At 36.8% G+C, this 12,437-nt stretch overlaps 1 protein-coding gene and 1 long non-coding RNA gene across 4 annotated transcripts in view; one reads left to right on the plus strand and one right to left on the minus strand.

Moving 5' to 3' along the window:
• The window catches only part of spag8 (sperm associated antigen 8), a 44,269-nt gene that overhangs the window by 16,071 nt on the left and 15,761 nt on the right, over window positions 1-12,437 (minus strand). The gene's annotated exons all lie outside the window — the stretch shown is intronic.
• Window positions 403-5,257, plus strand: LOC118814567. Its single transcript, XR_005007739.1, has 3 exons — window positions 403-942; window positions 2,039-2,092; window positions 2,673-5,257. It is a non-coding gene; the product is annotated as an uncharacterized LOC118814567 (long non-coding RNA).

A 12,437-nucleotide genomic window follows, 5' to 3' on the forward strand; every position in this document is an offset into this window, starting at 1 on the left:
TGCGTTCACGTTGCTTTTGTCATATTCACAAACGGTATGAGCTTGAAACAAAGTATGTTTTCATCTGTAGAAGCGCTTGCTTGTCTAGAATTTGAACCACATAAAATATTAGTTCTGCTGAAATATTTCACAAATCATTTGTGTTGAGCTCTGCACGAATAATAAACACGTGTTAAAAATCCCCCTTTAACCACTTACAAGCCCTGTTCCTGCCGAAGTAGCGAGAACGTTCTCCTGAGGCACAACATTATGGCTGTTCCTCTGTGGTGTTAAAAAAAATCCCGCCATTAGCTCGGGAAGGTGCGCGTGTCCATTTTAAAACGCGGCATTTCTAACCGTCGCTGCTCCAGGGGCTTAGATCAACATTCCCCCGCCCAGTGTTTACAGTGTGTCCTATGTGTGGTCACTCGCCCTAGCCGAGTTTTGGAGGGGGATCCGATTTTCTCAACCTCAATTAATTCTTCCGTCGCTTCTGGGGAAGAGGAGTCAGGCGCTTAGGGATTTTTTTCTGGCTCCTCTCTTGCTTGCCTCTTTTCCGTCGGCTGTGCGGTATGTGAGGGCTCCGAATGTAGCCGAGCACATTTAGCATTCTTGTGGTCGGTGCTGCTGAATATGGGGAATTTAAGGTGTGACAGAGAGCAGTGTTTTGTGCAGCAGAGATTCACCTTGCCAAGGTGGACCCTGACAGCCTACAGCAAATAACAAATAATGGCTTTCACTCGAGGTAACCAAGTGTAGTCCACAGGCCACAGCACAGTTGGACTGTATTCTTCATGCTCTGTCACTCTGCTTGACGGTTAGTTGTGTTGACTTGTGTTGCTCAGGATTGGAGTTTGGCACAACTACAGCTGGTTCATTCAAGTGGTCTCTGTCTCTCTTGCTCTCTCTCACACACACAGGTCCACACACTGGCTTTAATGAAAATTCTGGCTCTTTATCAAGGTAATTTAGCATTGTTTTGTTCTTTTGTGTGCTGCTGCAGGTGTTCAGATTATAGCCTATTAAGCTTGAAGCAGTGCTTTGTTCACATGGACAGATAAGAAATTTTCAGTAGCAGTGTCTAATGCTACATACAGTAACCACTACCAAAGTAAGGTTTTATTATGTATTACAGTATTGTCACATTGTTTTACTCTTTATAAAGCTTTGCAAGGCCTCTGCAAGATTTTGGTTTCTGATCTTTGGAAATGTATGTTGGTATGAACAAGGGTGAAGTCCTGAGCCAGTCTCTTGTTTTCAAAATGCCACTGACATAACTCATTTTATTCAACACAACTACAAGCTTCTTTTCCAAAAACATCCTGTAATGTCCACTATGGGCAATTAAAATTTTAAACCTAAGGGGTTAAGATGATGTAGAATGTGCAAAAACAGAAATACTTCCACAGTTGAATGAAAATACAGACCTAGACTGCTATCTATCAAAGATGATAGCAGTTTACTAGCTGATGTAAGAGTAAATTTAATGAAATGGCAGTTTTTTGTCTACAGGTGTATATATATATATATATATATATATATATATATATATATATATATATATATATATATATTTATGTACATATATGTATATGTTGGCTGAAAAAAACAGCCAACACTTGTTCTCCTTACAGCAGGAGTAGGGAACTAGGGGCTGGAGGTTTTCAGCACAACTTGATGGTTTTGCTGTTCTAGCACATCATCTAAACCTGGTAAGATAACTAAATGCTAAGTTGAATCAGGTGTGCTTTGCCAGAAAAATCACCAAATTGTGTAGGAATCCAGTCCTCCAGGATCAGAATTGGACACCCCCGCTTTGGAGAATACCTATCTAGATGTTGCCTTGTCAACTTACTTGTGAGATTTTCAACTCAGCACTGCACTTCTGTTGTTCAGACTGAGCATTAGTAAACAGAAAGCTTCACACCAGAATTTTCAGTACAAATCAAACCAAAGAATTGCCCCTGATGTCCACAGCCCAGATGTTAAACAAAACAATACTAGCAAAAACTGAACAGATTCAGAATTGTTCACTTAAATATGTGCTAATTGATTTTAGAATGAAGTGGTGAACCTGCAACATCATCCACTCTAGTGATGAATGGGCTTTTAGGTATGCATCCTTTAAAATTCATAGACATGCATGAGTTACATACAAGAACCAATGGTCAGTAGCCTGAAAAAATCTGCATGTTTCTTTGTTCACATTATTATTTGTTGTCAGTGTTTGTAAATAGGAAAGTCAACTGAGAAATAATGTTATTCTTAAAATTTATTTTTGGAATAAAAGTATGCATTTCACAAAGCTGATGTAATAATTGTGGCATTAATCAAACCAAACATAACCATTAAATAAACAAATAAATGCTGCTATTTATTATTAGTACTTAATGAATTAGTTAATTATTAGTTACTAGTCTGAAATTAGCATAAGCAAGCTTTAGCAGTCGGTCAGTGTAATAACCCCAATGTAATAACTTGGCAACTTCTTTGAGAATGTGAAAATTCATTCAGGTCTACAATTAGAAGTTTAACAGCAGGTCCCACAACAGGCTGAACTCAACTGTTTAAAAAGGCCTTTAATAAGCGTGCCACTGACCCCCAGCAGTCAAAGACAATAGAAGGTGTTTAAAACTGTTCTCTTTTTCTTTTTTTCAACTCTGCCCTTTCTTTTTTCCCCCTTCACTCTTCAGAAGACACTCTCCCTTCTGTCTCGGGAAATCAACAGGGCGTACTTGACAAGCAGAGGGAAAGAACTTATTTCAGTCATGTAAGTGCGCTCCATTGCCGAATCTCCACGACATAATCGAATTTGTGGCAGTTAATAAGTGCTATTCATCAGATGGGGATTGGGGGTGGACTCAGTATTTACCTAGCTGGAATAACACTTCAGCCCGGGCCGAGCAGCCTGCCTCCGAGTGTTGTTTTAGCAAGGTTTTTGCTGCTCGGGTTATGTGAGAGCCACTGTCTCTTCTCCAAACGTGGCCGGAGAGCTTTTCTTCGGGCCCCTGAGCCTGGGCCTTGTGTTTTGCTTGGCAGACGGGGGCATAGTCAGCTGGCCTGCACATTCTGGAAGCAGAGCTGATGCTGTTAAAGCACCTTCTTTTCCTTCGAAGGGACGGTGTGAGGAAGAAAGAGGCGAGGGGCTGTTAACTTGGCCTCTTCATTGTAGCACACAAACACCTTCAGCTGTGGCCAGCTGCCACACGTTCGCAATTTTCTTCTGTGCTGCATTCGCTTCACCCCCCAAAAAAAGGGAGAGAATAAAGGAGCAAGATGAATAGACGCTCAGCATACTCCAAAGGACACAGGAGTGACCTTTGCCTTTCATTCTAGGTCAGCTTTCTCCATTAAGGCATTTTAGGTCTTTTGATCTTCATCTTCTGTATCATCCATTTGCTGCCCTGGGTAGTCATACAAATGCTGCTTATATGTCAAGCCCAGTGAGTAAAAGAAAGAGTTCCCTTTATTTATCTATAATCCATGCCGTTTCTTGTTACAAGTGATATATGCAGTGACATAGGACCCCCGAGCTACAAGGAGCCCTGTATATTGTCACGATTGGGACAAACCCATGTATCTTTGTTTTTGTATTTTTTTTTTTTACTTAATTTAGAAACACCCTTTACCCTTTGTGCGAGATTTTCATAATGAACGGAACAATAGAAATGGTCCAAATTTAAAATATCTTTTTGCATTAAATTCCATTATAAGATTTTGTTCTGACAACGACGATATATTCATATTATTGTATATTAACATTTATTTTATTATTTTTTATTGTCTGTGTCAATCATTGTGATACTGGCATTGTTTAATTGTGATTGATGTGGTTAATGTAGAACTATGCATGTTGTGGAAAATGCTTTTCTTTTTGATTCATTAATTGATTACATTGTAAATATCCATACATTGTAGGCTAGTGTTTTAAAGAAATGTTTGGAATTAAATGGGCCTACTCAGTGCTATATTTGACCATTTCTTCTCTACTCGCATATACCAGTTTGATATATACCAGTTTCATATTAGCTCTGCGTCTGCTAACGATTACTTGAACAAAGGAACAGTACGTTTTGTAGTCTGTAGTTTGAATGATGGAGACTGCTAGATTACAGCTCTAGTGGTAGATTACTACACTGATTGGCTTGACCGTGTTCAAAGTGTTTTTCATAGCTAAGACTATGCATCAAGAACTACGGCCACATCTGTAGTCCTGTACAAAATGTTCAAACCAGATGACTAGATACATATTTCTTATGCATAGATTAATGAACTGAATATGATTAGAACAGATAGTAGGCTTGTTGCCAGTAACATATACACTCACTGGCCACTTTATTAGTACTCTTACCTTGTATCTACACACATTTTCTATTTTATCAGGCCCACTTACTGGACAGGTCCACATACTATAGTCCTAAAAGTGCAGATTGTAGTCTAGCTGTTTCTTTGTATAATTTATTGTTCTTGTTTTTAACACCATTCATCAAGGGTCAGGAACCCCCCCAAAGACAACCATGGAGCAGTTATTATTTGGGTGGTGGATCATTCTCAGTGCTGCAGTTAGAGTGGTATGAGTGATATGTTGGTATTTGTTGCAGTGGTGTAAGTGTTTCAGACACAGCGTGTTGCTGGAGTTTTTTGTGTGTATCTTTTGCTGCACAGTTTTGATGTTAGTCATCATCTAGTCCTTCATTAGTGGTCAGTTTCTAGCCACTGTACAGTCTAGAATGGATATTTTGTTTGTTGAACTTATTTTCAGTCCAGCAGGGACACTGAGTTGTTTAAAAACTCTATTAGCACAGCTGTGTGAGCCGAATTGTGCAGCTATGTGGTAAGAAGACCTGATAAAATGGTTAATTAGTGTAGATACAATGAGTGGACCAAATAAAGTAGCCATGTCTCCCCGGCTGTTTGTGTGGGTTTCCTCAGGGTACTCCGGTTTCCTCCCACAGCCAAATACATGCAGTCAGACCAATTGGACATGCTAAATTGCCCCTAAGTGTGAATGTGTGTGTGGATGTTTTTGTCTGTCTGTCTGTCTGCGATGGATTGGTGACCTGTCCTATCCTGCCTTCTGCCCAATGACCGCTGGGATAGGCTCCAGAACTCACAACCCAGAAGGATAAGTGGTTTAGAAAGTGTGCGTGTGTGTGTACAACAATGTCTGGCATCAAGGTGCCATATTTGTAGCCATTTCATTTAATAACTTTATGTGAGGTAGCTTGTAGAGATATTAAATGCTTTAAATCTCTTGTTCCTATCACCACTTTTATGAACAATCCTTACTTTAACTTTCTTCAGAAGGGAGCATTTCCCATCACAACACTCTGAATTACTTTATTTACATTTTGATGTTTTGATGAATTAGTATTAAAAGATTGGTGAAATACTGTCTGTACTTTCTGCTCCTCCATCATGCAGAGTACAGAAAACCATGGGCCATGGGAGAATGAGAAAGATGGGTATTTTAAAAAAAATCCACCTTTCAATCTCAAGTGATAACCAAAAACTAATTTCATTTTATAATACATGATCAGCAAACAATCGTTAATTGTAAAACTATAGGTGTAGTGCACCTACGTAGTAAGTGGACCTGATAAAATGATTTTTTTATTTCTGTATTATTAAACAGTTAAGAGTCATTCAGAGTGTTTTGGTGTGAAATGCTCTGTTGTAGAGAAATTGACTGAGTCAGAATTGGTGTGGTGACAGGAACCAGCCATCTGAAGAATGCAATGCCTCTAAAAGCTCCCTCATGGAAAGTTATTATATTTGATGGTTACAAATACCTGATGCCTGAGACATGATAGATTTGAAATAAAGTTTAAGATTAAAACATATATTTAAATTCGATTCATGGTAGAGGGATACATGCAGAGTGTTGTAAGGCAAATAAAGTCTTCCTCATTTTTTTTTCTATTGTAACATTATAAGCATTGCATATAAAAGCTGGGTTGTAAATAAAATGGCTATACTTGTGTTGTAGACATTGAAACCCCTGGTTCCTATGACCACTGTTGGTAAATTCCTCTACAGTGAACCATTTCATACCAAAACAAAAATTGTATGAGTCAATCCCAGAATTATGCTTACATTTCAAAACATTGGTGGAATTCCCCTTTAATTGCTGTTCTTTAAATATCAAATATGTTCTTCACAATCAGACATCTCATTTTTAAAATTAGTTCTTCAAAGAGCCATCAAATGGAAGATCCTTTAGAGATCCAGAAGGGTTTTTTCTCTGACATCGCTGCAAAGAACCCTTTTTGACACCTTTATTTTTAAAAATGAACCAAGATTTTGTTCCATGCAAAGCCAAATAAACATTAACAATAAATTAATATGGTTCCAGGCTTAATATGAATTCAAGAATTTGTTTTGATAGATAAAAGCCTTGGTGGGGACTAAACCTTCAAAATCTTGAATTTATCTTGCATTGAAGTTTATTACAAAATAATACTACCACATGCAATTAAAACAGCTGGTTCTTCAAGGGTTAGTAAAGAAAATGGTTCTAGATAGAACCATGAACACTCAAAGAACCCTTCTAATGATTAAAGTGTTCTTTGCATCGTAATTGTAGAATTACAGAGTGCAGCTATATGGTAAGTGGACCTGATAAAATGGACAATGAGAGTAGATACAAGATATGTGTGCTTAATACAGTGGCCAGTGAATGTATATACAGTGTGTATGTTCAACAGAAAAGCTGAGAGTATGTTATTCTCTGGTCTGTCCATACCACAGACATGCAGTCTAGCTGCTGGACCTCACAAAAGTGAGCGTGGTTCAAATTCCTCTACTGTCCCATTCCCGGTTTATGGTTGTAGAAACAGCTCCGTTATGAGCATATGGCCAACAGCTGTCCTCTGACAGCTCCAAGATCTGCCTGTAGACACCTGCACAAAAGTCACACACGAGCCACTCGCACATCTAAACACACACTGCACTGTTGTGACAACAGTAACCAAAACTGGACTGGACACACACAAAGGTCAGTACTTAAATTGGCCATACCATCCAATACAAGTATATAAAATCAGTGATTTGAAGCAGCACATGGACTTTGATGGAACTGAACATAGTGTTGAGTGGTGTTAGTTTGAAAAAATAAATAAAGCACAGCTTGTGCTGACAGCTGATTACTGGAGCTTGTGATTAATTTCACTTACATTAAAAAAAAAAAAAGAATTTGTTTTTTTTTGTGTCTACATTGGCCATTGTGGAAGATGTATAGGCACAGATAAATGTCTTGTTTCTAGTTATTGTACATCTCATGTGAAGCATAATTTTTCCATTTCTTGTTTCTCTTTCCCAAAATGTCAGCTAGATTAATCTCTCTGATGCAATAAGTGCACTATCATCTTGATTTGGTTCCGCTCACTCAGTGAAGTTATTCTTACTGATTACTTGACCTCAAAATATGGTCCAGTATATCATGTTTGCCTGTTTCGTCTAATGTTTACTCTGCTCAGACACACTTGTATACAAAAGTTTGGGTGCCCCAGTCAAATGACGTTTTGTTGATTTTCTAAGTATAAAAAATGTTACACATCCTCTACAATGAACAAACTTGTGAACATTTTAATGCGTAATTACTGTTCATTTGCTGAATTTAACATGTTGGGTAAAAAAGGCATAAAATGTGGCCTTGGTAAAAGAATGGCACATTTTATATTTCGTGTTTTATTTTCTCCAATATGTTAAAATCAATAAATAGAAATTGGGGGTGGTGACAGGAAAGAGTTATCTGAAGAATGCAGTGCTGCTTCTAAAAGCTCCCTCACAGAAAATGACATTTGATGTTTACAAATGCCTGATGCCTGAGACTTGATAGATGATAGATTTAAAATAAGGTTTAAGTGTAAAACATATCTTTAAATTCAATTCATGGTGGAAGGGTACATGCAGTGTTGTATAGCAAATAAAGGTTCCCCCATTTTTTTTTTATTGTAACATTATAAGCATTGCATATAAAAACTCATTCAGTGGTGGTTTGGGTTGTAAATAAAATGGCTATACTTGTGTTGCAGACATCGCAACCCCTGGTTCTGGTTCCTATGACCACCATTGGTAAATTCCTCTACAGTGAACCATTTCACACCAAAACAAAACTGTATGACTTTGTTTATATCTTAATTATGGAATTATGCATATATCTCAAAATATTGGTGGAATGTTAATTGCTGTTCTTTAAATATCAAATGTGTTCTTCACAGTCACACATGTAATTTTTAAAATTAGTGCTTGAAAGAGCCATCAACTGGAAGATTCTTTAGGGATCCAGATGGGTTTTTTATGATATTGCTGCAAAGAATCCTTTTTGGCACTTTTATTTTTAAAAATGAACCAAAGTTTTGTTCCATGCAAATACACATTAAATACATTAATGATAAATTAATATGATTCCAGGCTTGATACAAATTCAAGAATTTGTTTTGATAGATAATAACCTTGGCTGGGGACTGAACCTTCAAAATTTATATAGTTCTGTAATCTATACAGAACTATGAACACCCAAAGAACCCTTTGCATTATTGAAGGGTTCTTTGCATCATGAAAGTGTTCTTCAGATTGATAAAGAATATGCTCTATATTGCACCAAAAAGTGTTCTGCCATTGTTATAATACGAGCTTGTAAAAATAGCCCAACCCTTGTTGCTCTATAGAAACCTTTTCAAAAAAGTTCTGTATAGAACCATCTACAGCACATTCTCCATCAATCTGAAGGAAACTTTCACAATGCAAAGAAACCGGTTCTATATAGAATCATTTTCTTTAATAAAGAGACCTTGAAGAACCATCTTATTTAAGTGTTGTTCAAAAGTTTAAAAAAGGCTATACATACGTAGTCAATGCATAAGTTTAAACACAGTCTGAAAATTTAGCTTATCCCAATACCCCAAAACATTTTCAAATGTTTAAATAGTTTTATTATTATTTTGGATTTGAAAAGTACAGAAACGAGTGATATCTGCAGTCACCTGCTTCTCTTACCTTCTCCAAGGCGTTTCCATTTTTGGCTAAATGTAATTGCTGCATTTTAAAGGGAGTTGGCTGATGTTGTTCCCTGTTAGTGCCACAAACATCATTACATTAATGAATAGAAAAATAGTCTAAGTCTGGATCAGGAATGATTTAAGATAATGTTTGTTTTTTTTTTTTCTTTAAATATACACACAGTAAAAGGACTGTGTTTAGTGTATTCTGCTGGTTCTCTATATAAATGTATGTTTTCATGTAAAAAATTGAAACCTTTAAAAAAAGATTTAAAAAATGTATTACTTTATTTATTTATTTAGAAATGTGCTTTTGTAAAACTATTAGGATGGTTCTTTTTGCTATCTAACGGATATTAAAAGAACAAAAGGGGAAAAAAACACACAAATTGTAAGGGCTGACATCAAACCTGTCGCAAGATGAGGGCTAATGTGCTAATTAAGTGGGGTAGAGATGACATTTCCCATTTCCGTGACACTATGGACTAATCTTGTCACCATGCTGACTTTAATGACTCGGGGACCAGTACAATCGCAGCATGAGTACTCCTAATTACAAAGCTCTGGCCTAAAACAGCGGGAGCTCTATTGGTCTCAACACTTAAAACTTGAAATAAAGGAAGGATGAGTACATATGAAGCAGTTTCAATGTATACATTTCATTAACCTAAATGGTTTTTTATCATAAGGGTAGCTAATGAGCTAACTCATAGTAGCATTCCAACTCAAACAAAGCTCAATTCAGAAATGTGAAGAATTCATCTATTTAGACTTTTTGGTTGCACTCAAGAAATGTCCTGGGATGCTTGCTTATTTTCAGTTTTGGCAGGGCCCCCTGTGGCATACTGGCTATCAAACAAGGCATTCTAGGAATAATCACCTTGTCCCTGTGGCCCCAACCTAATTATTCCATCTGTTTCTTTCTTCCTCTCTTTCTCTCTTTCTCCTTCTTACACTTGTGGATGAAATCTCTTGATAAATGGTTATTAAGCTGTGCAATGCACTGTAGATGAACTATCTGAGGATATGCAAATGGTGAGGCAGCTTTAAATGTAAATAGGATGCCATGACAAATGAAACAGAACATTATTCTGAAAAACATGCTAAGCAAAACTTGAAGAGAATTCTTCAGAGAAGACTATCCTCAGCACAACTAAGAAAGGATATAAAAGAATAACCCACAATGTCTACATGCAAGAAAATAATTGCATCCACTTGTGATAGAAATATTATATTCTTATAGAACTTTAAAACTAGCCAACTTATGAGTATAAGTTCGCTGGCTATTATTGTTGGACATCTTTTTAATATGTAATATGACTCCCAGAAGTCTCCAATAAGTGTTTCTAGAAATATTATTGGATGATCTCAAACTTTAATTGGAATTTTCAGTAGCCAGATGCTTAGCCACTGTAACTTGATGTAACTTTGCTGTCACATTAAGTTTCTCCCCCTTAAAGTCTCCAGGAACACAGTGCAGTATATTAATATTAATGTTTGTATGATATTGAAATTGAATCATAGCTTAGACAGTTTGACTGGAAAATGTATAAAAATTGACAAAACAATGCTTAAAATAAGCTCATGAGAATTTGGGAATAGTTGTGTATGTCGCCTAGTATTCTAATGAGCATTACATAGCAGGGATAAATCAGTGAAATGGGCTCAACATTTTGTTGTTGTTGGAACAAAACCTTGTATCTCAAAGTGGTAAGTTTACAGGAAAAGGAAAAACATTATTAATTTATAATGGAAGCGAATATAAAAATATTTTTTCCAAGTAATTTTGGACTATTTCTGTTGCCAATTCATTCTGAAATGTGTTCACACAAGGTAAAGGGCAGCTTTAAAAGAAAAGAAAAAATCTCTCTCTGCTAACTAAAAACATTAGATTCTTATACACTTTACTGTTTGATGTACAGCCAAGGAACAGGCAAGGCCAGTTGGACAAACAGATGAACAAATGAATGGTCCAAAGACTGCTAGGTTATGCTTTCACAAGTTGCTCAGACTCACTGAGACTGAGACCGTGAGGAACAGGAAAGCTGTGCTGGCGGAAAGATGCACATCATCTTTGTGACTGGTCAGATTAGGACCAGATGTATGTCGAAAGGGGAGAATTTTGGAAAAATATGCTCATCATTTATTGAACATTGTAAAGTTATTTGTAGGGAATACTTTGTAAGGCCAAGATTACCCCGACCACAAAGAAGACATAAAGGATTCAGGTTCCCCTTGGCTTTAAAAGCAAGATTGATCATTTCGAAAGGCTGATGTAAAATGTCCACGCTGTGCTTTCATCTTCTTCTGCATAGGCAACTGGATGCAGCTGAAGTGGCTCTCAGGTCAAACAAAGAATAGACCTCACTCTTCCTGTTCAATTATGGTTTCTCTTCCAATTATTTTTGATACTGTGAATTTCTCTATAAAATGCAGGATGGCCTTTGATTGCTTAGAACAAGCATGGAAGCTTTTCAATGTTCCTTTCAACTGCTTTTGACAATCATTTATGCTTAGAGACTCCTGAAGTAACTATTAGCACAGTTATTGAAGTTTTTCCTTTTAATTGGAGAACAGCCATGGTTGGTAGTTTAGTGATACATTTTAGCATATCAATACTTTTGCACTATTATGTATGAGTATGTGCTAACAAAGTCCAAGTAATAGGGGTGATTTTGTTCTTAGGTAGACTAATCTATGCAGAAGTCTGCTATGCTTTGAAAGCAATTTTCTCATTATGGGTATCTCAGTATAGCTAGAATAGCATGGCACCAATTAAAGCCTAGGAAAAAAAATATGTTGCAATCATTTACCTAGGGAAAGAAGACTAATCAATGTTTGAACTACGAAAGTGGAATCTCTAGTCGGTGATCATTCAGTTAGCTAAGTCGTTGCAGATCTTACAGTCTCCATATGTATTAAGACTATGAATAGAAACTGTTTCAATTTACAAAACACTCATGCAATCATCATCTAACCCGCTTACCCTCCTGGGTCGCAGGGGGTGCTGAAGCCTATCCCAGTGCTGGGGAAACACCCTGGACAGATATTTATGGAACAATAAAGCATATTTGCCCCAAAATGGCTACAAATCAAATTCTGTATTTTGCATTTTTTCTTATACCCATTGAAAAATCTGTTTTCTGTATTTTTTATACTTACTACAAAGAAATTTGAGTGTACAGTTAATAAGTTTACTGTCCCAACACATTTTGATGGCCCTGCATCATTAGCTATAGCTCCTGACATCCTGTACAGTGCTTTATATAACATTCATCTCCTGCAGGAGGAGACTGCAGGAAAAAGTGCTGTGGTATGTGGTAACTATCTATGTTAGTAAATATAGTCAAAAGCTAAGCTAAATACATTTTCCTGGTCAAACTGTATTTTGCTCATAGCATAAATAAGAATTTTATGATCTTGTGAGGAATGATCTGTTTTACAGATAGTCAGGAT

The sequence above is a fragment of the Colossoma macropomum genome, unplaced genomic scaffold (assembly GCF_904425465.1).
Source record: "Colossoma macropomum unplaced genomic scaffold, Colossoma_macropomum, whole genome shotgun sequence".
Lineage (NCBI taxonomy): Eukaryota > Metazoa > Chordata > Actinopteri > Characiformes > Serrasalmidae > Colossoma > Colossoma macropomum.